This window comes from Pelecanus crispus, chromosome 2 (assembly GCF_030463565.1).
Source record: "Pelecanus crispus isolate bPelCri1 chromosome 2, bPelCri1.pri, whole genome shotgun sequence".
In the NCBI taxonomy this organism is placed as follows: Eukaryota; Metazoa; Chordata; class Aves; order Pelecaniformes; family Pelecanidae; genus Pelecanus; species Pelecanus crispus.
In genome coordinates this window covers 128,522,112-128,533,997 of record NC_134644.1, presented here as the reverse complement: position 1 = coordinate 128,533,997, position 11,886 = coordinate 128,522,112, and the positions used below count along the sequence as shown (strand labels likewise).

General features: G+C 44.5%; 1 non-coding gene across 1 annotated transcript; it reads left to right on the top strand.

Annotated features, from left to right (window-relative positions):
* Nucleotides 1–6,565: 6,565 nt before the first annotated feature.
* LOC142593075 (U6 spliceosomal RNA) lies at nt 6,566–6,635 on the top strand. The gene has a single exon (XR_012830877.1). It is a non-coding gene; the product is annotated as a U6 spliceosomal RNA (small nuclear RNA).
* Nucleotides 6,636–11,886: the final 5,251 nt, after the last annotated feature.

Below are 11,886 nucleotides of genomic sequence, written 5' to 3'. Positions count from 1 at the left end.
TGTTAAATATGGGACCTCACAGTCTTACAGCCAAACACCTGGCAAAGTTCAAATGAATTCCACAGGTTTGGTAAAAGCTCATTTTTCGTCACTTGTTCCATGTCTACTCAGAGGCATTTTGGTTGTATAAAAGTCAAATATTTACAGTTCAATGCCTGGGGAGGAGCATCTTTCCCATCAGCCTCCCCAAATGAAAAGCAACCCAAAAAGCATCTCTTAACATTCTGCCAAAATAAGCCTTCTTCGGAGGCTGAAAATGTTTGGCAAGACCGCCATCCCACAACCAGCATTTTCTCTCCTGTTTTTCCCCAGTCACTGAACTCAACTTGGATCAGCAGAACATCTTGAAAAAGGTCTTTCTAAATACCTTCTGTTCAAGGCAAAACAGGAAGCTCTGTCATAAGTGAACCTGCTCATTGCTTCCTCTCTTCAGCCTGAGAAGTTCAGACAGCCTGGATGAGTCACAGAGCTTAAAGATGATTTCTGGGGTATTCAGCCGAATTCAGCCAAATTTCAAAAGTCTTGAAGCCTAATCATCTTTCTGAGCATCTCTTCAATGAGGCTGTTTCTCTGACTTCAGAATGAACGTTACAAGGCTCCTTCCATATATGGACAGCCTGCTCTGCAGGATCAAGTGGTCTGAAATTTCCATTTGACTTCAAAAAGTCTGGTGAGTGCTCAACACAGCTTTTGTTTGCTAAATGCATACTAATGTATGTGAAGAGCATTATTTTTCCAAACCACACATTTCCAAGTCTATGCTATATGGTATATATTCCAAGTCTATGCTGCGCAGGTACGCTTACTCATAGCTTACTGTCACCTTGAAAGTGACACGCGTGCTCATGCTGACAGAAAAAAATTCTAAGACATCTCAGCTCATCTGCCATTGCAGTTGCTTGTAATGCTATCCTGAGAATCCTCTTTTCATAGCTTTATGATTTTAAGACATAACCTTGTACAGCATAATGCAGCCTGTCAAAGCTAATATCACAAAGTCTCTTAGAGATGAGATACTAGTGGATAGGAGATGCATAGAACTGAATGGATCCATAGAGATCAAATAAACTCAATGCTCCTGTCTAATCTACTTGAGCTCTGTAGGAGGATAACATCCAGCACACTCTTGGGGGTTATTTAAAAGCCTACTAAGAGACTGAAAACATATAGCTGAGAAGGATCCAGTCCAAAACCAGGAAAGCCAAGCAAGGATAAAGGCATTCAGAACCTCCTGCATCTAGGACACTGGTTAAGACGCACGATCACCAAAGTTATTCCCGACAGCTGTTCGGTAGCCTACACAAAATGAAACTGTGGTTTCAGTACAGTTAGTAGACAGATGTTTACATTATAGATGGAACTACGTGGCAAGCTCAGCAGAGAAGCCAAGCAGTTTTGCTAGGTTAACACACCAGCGATAACGGAAGAAAGCTTCCAAGTCCGATACTGCTCACCCCCACTTGCCATTCATGGGGTCAGTCAAGGTTGCAGCCAAGAAGCCGTGCAGGAAGTGCTTACACTCCTGCTATTGGCTCCGTTTGCAAATACAGGAGTCCAGACAATACGGCATTTCACACAGATGCTAAATTAGCAACGGTAGTCAATTTTTAAGTAATACAAACCTCTATCTCAAAAAAAAAAAAAAAAAACAAATACACGTAGCAATTGCTTATATTCCTTTATCCCCTAAACAATTTTATATATTGCAAATTGGCTTTGAAATATGAATAATCCCAAATCCCAGTGGCCTTGGCCTCCTTGAGAGTCAGTCTTGAAGTGTGGACTAACTGCTCTTGACTTTTTCCCCAATGAATGCACACAGCCAGACGGCTGTTACAGCATAGGGCTGTGTTCTTCAGATGATTTTGCTCCCAAAAACCATACATGCAGTCAATGCATCCGTTCTTTTAAGAATACTCGATGAGGGAAAACCGAAACACGCAAGGTTCAAAAGGGCAACGCAGTCAATTGCTACTGAAATTCAACATCCGAACTACGTGCTCTAATCCATTTGAGGGCTGCTTGTTGCCGGTGCGTCTTCAAGATTATTTGAGAACCCCTCTAATGAACAGAGAGCACTTGGTTTCAGTCACCGGCACCTACCCTTCTGTCACCATGACACGACCCCTGCACCGGTAGCCGCGCACGCCCTGAAGAAGCCCAATGAATCCCGGCCAGTGCCAGGGACCCGAGCGCTTGAATTTAGTGGCCTTGCCCAGCCTCACCGGTGGGCACCCCAACCCTACCCGTGGCCCAGGAGCCCCATTGCACCCCGGCCCGAGGCCGTCAGTCCCTGTCACAGGCTCCGTCCCCGCCCTGCCCAGCCGTGGGCCCGTGAGGCTGGCGGCCCAGCCTGGCCTCGGCCCTGCCCGGCCACCCCGGGGCCGCGTCTGGCCCTGGCTCCCCTCACCCGGCCCGACCCCGATCCCCACCCGCGGGCTGGCCCCGTCCCCACGGCTGGGCCGCTGGCCCGGACCCGCCGGGGAGGAGCGCGACTCGACGAGTCGCCTCCTCCGGAAAACTCCGCGAGGCAAGGCGGCCCCCTGCGCTGCTCCCCGGGGCGGAAAGGCGGCACCGCGGCCGCCAGGCTCGGCACCAGCGGCGGGGAGGCCGCTCCCCGGGCGGGCGGGCGGGCGGGCGGGCAGGGGCCGAGGGGGCAGCCACGGCCCCGCCGAGCCGCCGCCGCCGCCAAGCCGTTGGGCCGGGCGGCATCTAGCGGCCGCTGCCGGCGCCGCCGCCGCCGCAGGCAGGGGCCCGCCCGGCGCCGCCGCGGGCGGCCCGGCGGCAGCTGCGGGCCGCGGCGGGGGCCGGGGCCGAGGCGCCGGGAGGCGGGCGGGGCGGGAGCAGGTGGCGCCTTTCTGCCCCGTCGGCTGGTGTCGCTCGGCGGTCTGCCGCCCGGCGCGGGCGGCGTTTCAGCCCCGGGTGCCATCTGCCGCTTTTCGGGCCGTAATTCACCGCAAAGCCTAATTTCGTCCTTTTAACTCAAAACGACGCAGGTAGGACTGCTTAGGCCGCAGTCGCATCTGTGTCGTATCTTACGACGGAGCGTAAGGTGCCTTTTCCAAGCTGTCACCTGAACGGCGGCCTAAGGCTTGCCACTGCCTGCCTGAGCAGCCACTCCACGTACCCTCCTCATAAGCACCCCTGCGATCACCAAGTAACACTATTAACCCCCTAACAGTGATCTCTTCTTTTCCTAAGCCCACCAAATGTCATGGGAAATAACATGACAGGAAGCTACAGCTATTCGGCAACCGTGCAAGAAACTTCTGCGTCGACGGCTACGCCGTGGCCTTGGCGAGAAGCGAGGTGGGTGCGTAACAGGGCTTGCCACACCGGGATGGAAAGCCGGGCCGGAAAGGAGACACGGTGCATCCCCGCACGCTGCAGAGAGGGGCGGTTGCAAAACACAGGCAGCCACGCTGGAGGTCAGACCAGATGCAGGATCTGAAATCCATGCTCTCGAGAAGAAATGGCACGTAACGCTTAAAGACATCAAATGGTCACGACCCAGGTTTGAAATCTCATCTGAAGAAACAGCATCGCTACTAATCCAGTTCCCGCTATGAACACACCAGGGCAGTGGTTCAAGGATGACTCGGAGGGAAGGCTGCCATTTCCTGACTCACTGTCCCCGCTTCCTGCAGCCTGGCCTTTCAAGTCTCCGTCCTGTTACCAGCTCCTGAAGTGAACCCTCTTATCGTGTGAAGTGCGATGAAGTCACAGGCCCCCTCAGACTGTGTCTATACATACTCTCCCTCCTCCATGTTTTTGTCTGGAAATTTGTTGCTCATACTGTTCATATGAACGTTTTTCTCACTAAGATCCAAGTAAAATTATTCATAAAATGATTCAGGTTTGCCAGTAACTGCACGGATTGTAGGAGTTTATTAAGTTGGTTTGTACCTATGGATGCTGTGATGCTACGAAAAGGGTTCCTATTAGGTTATATTCATAAAAAGTTCAAAACTCACCTGATAGTGCTCTTCCTGTCAAAAATGCAAGTAAAATGGACACAGAAGGGTTTAGCATAAAATAACTCCCATTAACAACAGCGGATTGGAGATAGGGATGCTACTCCCAAGTGATAAAAAAGTATTCCTCACTATCTCAGTGATGCAGTGCATGCTTTGTCTGCCTCCTCCAAAAAAAAACGGAAGAACAGACCTAAACAAGAACATATACCGAGACATTTCACAGTGAGAGGTCACGATCTCTTAGCTATAATCTTAACCAATTAGCTCTGTCTGTTTTAGTCTGTTCAGGCAAACCTAATTAACAACTTCAAACAGCATGTTGCAAAATGCTAGCTCTAATCTTAAAATGTATAAATCACTACGGAAAACTGCACATAGCCCCTGATCTGCTATGTTTGTTTCTGCAGAGACCTTTCACGCAGCTCTATGCAAGTTCACTCAAGTGAACAAAACTCTAATGAAATAGGTGAAATTCACTTAGGTGACATCTCACCCCAGTGAGGCTGTGAGCTTGCCCTGGGTTGCCTTAAGGAGGCGTATTCTGAGCCCACTTGGGCTGGACCTGTGTAGTCATTAGCAAGCAAACGGGCACAGAAGGCAGCCCTTGGGACCACACCTGCAGTGCCAAGCAACGGAAATTCAGAGCCCTCTGCCTTAAAGCAATGGAAATTCAGAGCCCTCTGCCTCAAAAGTAAAAACAGGAGCACTCAAAGCCTGGCACAAGACTGGAAAATTACTTTGTAACAAGGAAAAGCAAGGAGAGACCAAAAGTGATTCATTTTCTATGTCAATATCCAGGCTCTGAAGTATAGCAAGCAAAATTTCCTGAATTTCTGCCAACAGAAGAATTCCCATGCAAAGCAATGAGGAAGAGGCAATCAGTAGAAAGGATGAAGAAATAATGCCCAACAAACTATAGGATAAAGAAAAGAAAGCAGAAATAGGGAGAGAAAACAACACAGTGAAATTCATTGTGGAAGAATGCTATTAATACAACTGCATTGCAACTAATAGGAAATAAAAAGGTGCTGCGTGAGAGAGAAACAGCAAATGTTCATAATATCTAAGAGAAAGTGGCCACAAATGAACTATGTACTGATGGGGCATTAAGGCATCTGGCCTGTGGCACCCAAACATAGTTTAACTCCCCGGCCCATGCACCTAACTTAACAGTATCCCAACTCCATGCCATGGGAAACCTTAGTGAGCACCAACACTCTACAATAATTTGGTCTTGCAAGAAGGAAATGTAGGCACAGGGGCCAAAAGGGCCCTACAGAGCCCTTTGACCTGGCCTCCATCTCTGCCAGTAGCTTGCTTTTCAGGGAAAGTGCCTTACTGTATGCAGATGCAGCTATAGGTCTGCTTCCTCTTGAGGTGCTCTCTAAACTCTTCTTCTGGCTCTCGTTGCTGAGGTCACCCCCTGGAGATCTCCCTAGTGGTGCTTGCAGCCTTATTTTCCATCCCACACACTGGAAGGACCCCATTTGCAACATTTACTGTGGACCTTTTCTTTATTTTCTTTGGTCTTCCATCTCCACTGCCACCAACACGCAAAGAGTTTAAGGAGAATTCTTTCTGGCTGAGGGAAGCAACATAACGAAGCAGGGAATAATAGATACAAAATGAGCGTCTGTGGCTGAGAAGGGTTCCATGTTGGGTAGGCATAAAAACAACAGCAAACAAATACAAAATCAATTAACCCATCGCAGAGGAATTACCGAGGAGTACATGAGAAACAAGATGCAGAGGTACAAAGCTCAGCCTGTCCCAAGAAAGCCAGAGAGGCTGTTGACAAGTAAGTTTATCATACCATGTCCCGCCAACCTCCTATTACAGCATCCAGCAACCAGCAGCCCACCCAGGTCCTACTGTCAAAAGAGCTGTATGTTCTTGCTGACAAATATAAAAAGTTGTGGAAAAATATGTCCAAACCCCAAAGCCTCACACACAGCACCTTACGTTTTTTGACTGTTATAAAACCACCCTGAGTAATTTCCAAAATCACGGCCAGACCCTACTGAATAATTTTTCAAAACAATGTTGTGGATGTTTCTGTTAACATGTTGAGTGTATAATTTTAATTTCTTCGTTTGGAGTTACTCTGTGCTAATAGGCATTATGTTCCTTTCAAGAGACAGCAGAGAACAATGCGGCTGCACTCAGTCAGGGGGCATCTTCTGGAAGGAGGAGGAAATTATGCTTTTCCAAGAGCAATTGAGCAACTTTTCGGGGAAAAAGTTTCTGGAGTGCAGAGCAAGTCAGACAGTGGAGAAACGCACAAATAGGAGAAGCCTGCAGCACAAGCAGAGAGAGGAGAGCTCTCAGAGAGGCAGAGGAGACATACGCAACCAAGGGCCCAAGCTGATGTAAATACTTCTCCCAGGATGCTGAGAGGGGATTGTGAAGACTTCCTTACAGTGCAGGAAGCCACTGAAAATTGTGGGCTGAGAAAAAGACCAGAACATAAGGACATATTGGGTAATGGGGGAGAAGGCAGAAATTAGTTAAAAGCCTTTCATTTCCATTGTCTCCAAGTTTCTTCTTTTTAAAAAATTCATTGTTCTAGCTTACCTTCTAATGAAATCATGCTCTCTTTGGCAGCATGTATATTAAATTTGAACGATACAAAGAAGATTAGCGTGGCACCTGCACAAGTTGTTTTGGGGATGGTGGGAAGGCTTCACAGGACAGGAAAAATATTGACATACTGGAGCAAGTCCAGCAGCGGGTCACCAGACTGGTCAGGGGGGCTGGAGCACAGGCATATGAGGAGAAGCTTAGAGAGATGAGTCCATTCAGCTTGGAGAAAAGGAGGCTCAGAGGAGACCTGACTGCTGAAACTACCTAACCTCAAGGTACAGAGAAGGCAGAGCCAGAATCTTCTTGTAGGTGCACAATGATAGGCAATGGAGACAGGTTGGAGCATGGGAAACCCTAATTAAACATAAGAAAAATATTTTACCAGGAAGGTGGTCAAATACTGGAACAGAGGATAATGGGCTCTCTATCCTTGGAGGTGTCAAGGGCTTGACTGGGCATTGCCCTGAGCTACCTGATCCAGTTAGACTTCCTCTGAGCAGGAGGTAGGACTAGATGACCTCCAGAGGGCCCTTCCAACCTAAATTCTTCTGTGATTCTGTGAAACTCAGCTTTCTAGGTTCAAAGAGCTGACATTTTTAGATGTTCTTCACCTTAAAGACAAGGTGCAAGAAAAACCTCTGTCAGAGATCCAACCCACCCAGGCCGATTAAAGAAATGTCATGGCATTTTTGTGAATGTTTATGTTTTATACTGTTGTTGGCATGTCAGATAAATATTACTCCTTCTTATTTGTATGTCCTGCAAGACATCGCTATCTTGGGCACTTGATTCACCAAGCTATTTTAAATCCCTTCTGTCTGTTTTACCTCTGTGCCCTGCTCTCAACCCATAACTTGCATCAACACTAATCCCTATCCTATTGCTTACCCCCTGAGGATTAAAAAGGTTTCTACAGGTAGTAGTCTGTATGGTTGTAGGGTAATGAAGCTCAAGATATGCATAGTTTGTTTCCCCCTTTTTTTTTTTCCTAAAAGGAAATGTACATCCTCAGCCAGTGCTTAGCATGTCCTCTAAATTACAAATGATAGTTACAAAACGATTAGGTTCCTCACTTGTATATGCACGCACACACACACACGTAGATGTTCACATCTATACATATACAGACATAACAGACATATCAAGTCTTGTGCAGTTATTGTTTTCCATCTCACGCTTTCATGGAAAGCCATACCTTCCGCATTTGCAATGCAGTGACTCAGCAGGGGTCCCATCCTTTGCTGTGCTGCCCAGCTGTACCCAGTGTCTCACTGAAGCTTCCAGGCTGCATTCTCATTGAGAGCACTTACACAGGACTATAGTGCCTCCTGCACAGGTGCAGCCTTCACAGCCCTCCCTGTTGCATGAGGGGCTTTTCTCCGTAGACCAGGGACAGCCCTATCACACTAGAAACACTTCTCTCCGTATCGAAGCTGGCAAAATGTGAGAGGACGTGTGAGTCACACAGTTTGCCATGCCTTCCCTTAGTGTCAGCTTTTGTGTCTACTTTACAAGTAAGAGATTAATATTGAGAAGAAAAGAAGCCAGGAGTCTGAAGTTCTCCGTGTAGATTTGCCACAAACTCACTTTCCGATCATCAGTAGGCTACTTCATATCCATAACTCAGCTCCACCATATACAAGCAGGGTGATTATAGCAACATCACAGCCGAAGCCATCACATCTACAGAGCTCTTTGCAAATATAAACTGCACAAAAATATAAATTCTTTTCTGTAACGCCTTCAAAATAAAATATGCAGAAACTGGTAATTCCTCACAGTTTCTCTGCTGGCATGGAGTAAGAAGTAGCCTCAGTGGCAGAACGCTGAGTCTTTGCACACAATCTATGATCTCAGACAAGCAAGATTCACCAGTTTAATGAGATACTGCAAGTTAGTCAACCATTTCATTGCTTTGGCCCCTCAGAAGTGTGCTAGGCATTGATTACAATCACATAGTGTAAGTTATTCTGGTTTGTTCAGTACCTCAAGTAAGCAGCAGTAACTCCTCATGTGTTTGAACTCTGATGCTGGCATTCCCACGCCATACCATGTTAGACATTCAGACAACTGTGCTGATCATGTATTTCCTTTTACTTTAATAGGCCTTTCAGAAATGAACAAGCATTCCCTTGTATACTACTATGGTTCCCATCACTTGATGGTCACACTTAATTAACCACTAGTTTAGTAGAGAGCTGGTTACACTTCATTTCATTAAGTGATTTCATGATCACCAGAGGTACACTGACAGCTCTGTTAGCTGAAGCTATGTGAAAAGGGGCAGCAGAGACAACAGTAACATTTTGCAGAACTTCCTCATCAGTGATTTTCCAGGCACTACTCTTGCAGAGTACAGCTAGTTACATATGCATTCCCATTTAGCTTTTTGGCTCAAGGCTATCTCAGCCTTGAGGTAAGATAGACCATATCCTATTACTAGTACCTTTAGCAATGTTGGTCCCTGTATCCTTAAAGTCATCATTTTTATATAAAGTAGATACTAAGAATTTCTTCGTCTGTCTTCCCTCCTTCAGGCTTTTCTGTTCATGGTCAGCAAATAAATGCGATTAAAGGACAAAATCCCATTTAAAAATGTAAGCAGGAATCAACTGGAAAACAAGAAAATGTTAAAAGGTTCTATAGCATGATAAACCAGGCAGTTTAAAAACACTAGGCAATTAACTCTAAAGTATGTAAGTATCACATGACAGGAAAAACACCACCAATGTTACATACATTAGCATAAGCACATAGACATTACAGGATACCTATAAAACCATACATTAAAGCTGCATACCACAAAAACCTTCTCACAATAGTTTATGCTCATTCATAGGGATATGTAATGCACAGATGGTTTAATGTTTCTAATGTGAAAGCATTTTTTGTAATTGAATGGGAGGAATTTTGCATGGCTGTACTTCCAACCTAGATCTAAAGTTCAGTCTGCCTGTATTTTAAGCCTTATTTCAGTTAAGAGAGAAAGAAGTGTTAGGAAAACACCATCATAAAGGAGGGTGAGGATGTAGATGCATAGGACAAACCAAAAATAATGCCAATGACTTGAATTTTGTTGTGAAGCCCTTTATCTCTGTCACAGAGATTTGTGTTCAGAAATTGTGAAAATTCATAAAAAACTATTTCATATAAAAATAGCATGTTTGCTCTATCTATCAAGTCGTTAGTTCAAATCATATGAAGAAACATCAGGACATTTACCATTCACCATAAGCAGACAAGAAGAAAAACAGAAGTATCTTGTGCCAAGGAGTCAAATGATATGACTACTTGTTACTGCCATTCCTGAGAGGCCTGTTTTATATAAGGATCATGAGAATCACATATTAACGAAAAGCTTCCTACAAATTTCATCTGTTTTCACTTTCCTATATGTATTATGCTATTATGGTTTGTGATGAGACGGATTTGTCACTGGAGTCCAGAATATAAGGGAGCCGCTTGTTTCCGGAAGTCCTGGGAGGAATTTTGTTTCACGTGTCTTCACAAGCACACATATATTACAAGAAAACTCATCTAGCAACAAAACTAGATAATAATGTATGGAAAAATGCAGCATGCCATCCCCCACCCAGCTCACAACACAGTTACAAGAAGTTCCATGTAAATTGTGTGAACTTTTCCTTAGAAATTACACTTGTTACTGACAGGGGGGAAGGGGGCAGGGGGGACACAACCATTCCCACACTGCTTTTTACAACTGGCCTGCACAAAATACTGTTATAAATAGTTTATATTCCTATAATATCTTTCACACATGTACTCTTCACAGTAACTATGGTGGATCGATATCACTGTTCCAGCTTTAAAGGCAGAGCAAATGATTTGCCAAGCATTTAAGTGACCTGTTCAAAGTTGTGTAATGAGTTACAGATATCCTGGCTGTCTCCAGCTCTCATACTCTGCAAAGTACACCCCAAATACAGTTTGTAATGAGTCATTTAGCCACAGATACTGTAAGCAAAAAGAAATTACATTACTCAGGTCTTAGAAGGGTGATACTTTGTGTACTCAATAAATCAAGGAAAAGGAAATCAGCAATGGGCTTTGAACCAAAAATGTAAATTCATGGCAAGGTTATTCAGATTTGGTTATCAAGAGAAGAGATTCTCACTGCCTTAAGGGGAAATCACTAGGGGTTTCTAGATTAGATCTCTTGTTCTGCTGGCACACAAACCCTAATTCCTTCAAGAAAAACTTTGCATTTTTCAGATAGGTGAGGCATAGATCAATAGTGACAATGACCTTACTAGTGTACTAATAAACAAAAGATCACTAACTGTAACAGGATCTAAATAAACATGCACCTCCACGTCTCTAGGATGGATGATTTGCAAAGCATTTCTCACCCTGCATATGACGTATTTTAAGTGACCATTTAAAGAGCCTTTCTCATGTACCTCCATAAGTTTCTGGGCTGCCAGCTATTTGTATTGACTGGACACTTAAGTTTTAAAGTGCTGTGCATTCTCTGTGGTGCTACAAAAGTAACATTATTGATAATAAAGACAAGATCCAGCAGGAAAAACAGGAGAAAATCCAACAAATCTTTGATTCATAGGAGACTCAAAGCTGCATGATTCAAATACCAGAAATGCACTTTCAGGAATTTTGGCAAGTTCTTATAACCAGTAAATTATTACTAGCTTTCCTTGGTATTCATTATAACAACATTAATAGTGGCGGATTCCTTCATACATGTTTGATTTTAATATCCAACTCTGTGGGAATTCCTCTGGTATTTAACAGAACAAAATTAAACATCAATTACGAAGTCATAGAAGGAAATCTAAAAGCATCTTTATCCAAAAACTTGTTCACATTAATTTATTAACAAACAACACTTTCCAAGGTTTCAAGCATTGCATGGCTGCAAAATCAGGAAGAATTATTTAATTTGTGCTCAGTTTGTAAATATGCTGCTATATACACAAAAACTAGTCCCACCATTTATCATGTTGCTTCCCCATTATTAGAATTTGCCCCATACCTCACTGCACATGAACTCAACTAAAAATGTTATCGTATCAGGTGGAAGGAGAGACAGAGAAAGAGAGCCTATTCTAGGAGTTTCAGAAATTGAAAGAAATGTAGGCAACAGAAAAGCATGTCAAGTTTCTCTCACTGAGAAGTGTGATGGAAATTTGGCAGGAGCCCCACAGTCGATATCTTTCTCTTACATACAATTCTCCCTTTCAATTTCTAATACACATAGGCCAATAAGAAAGGCCAATCCCTTGTTCCTTTCAGCTGCCCATGTCTCTCAACACACTATTTCCTCTCAGTTAAAAATACATATTTCAAC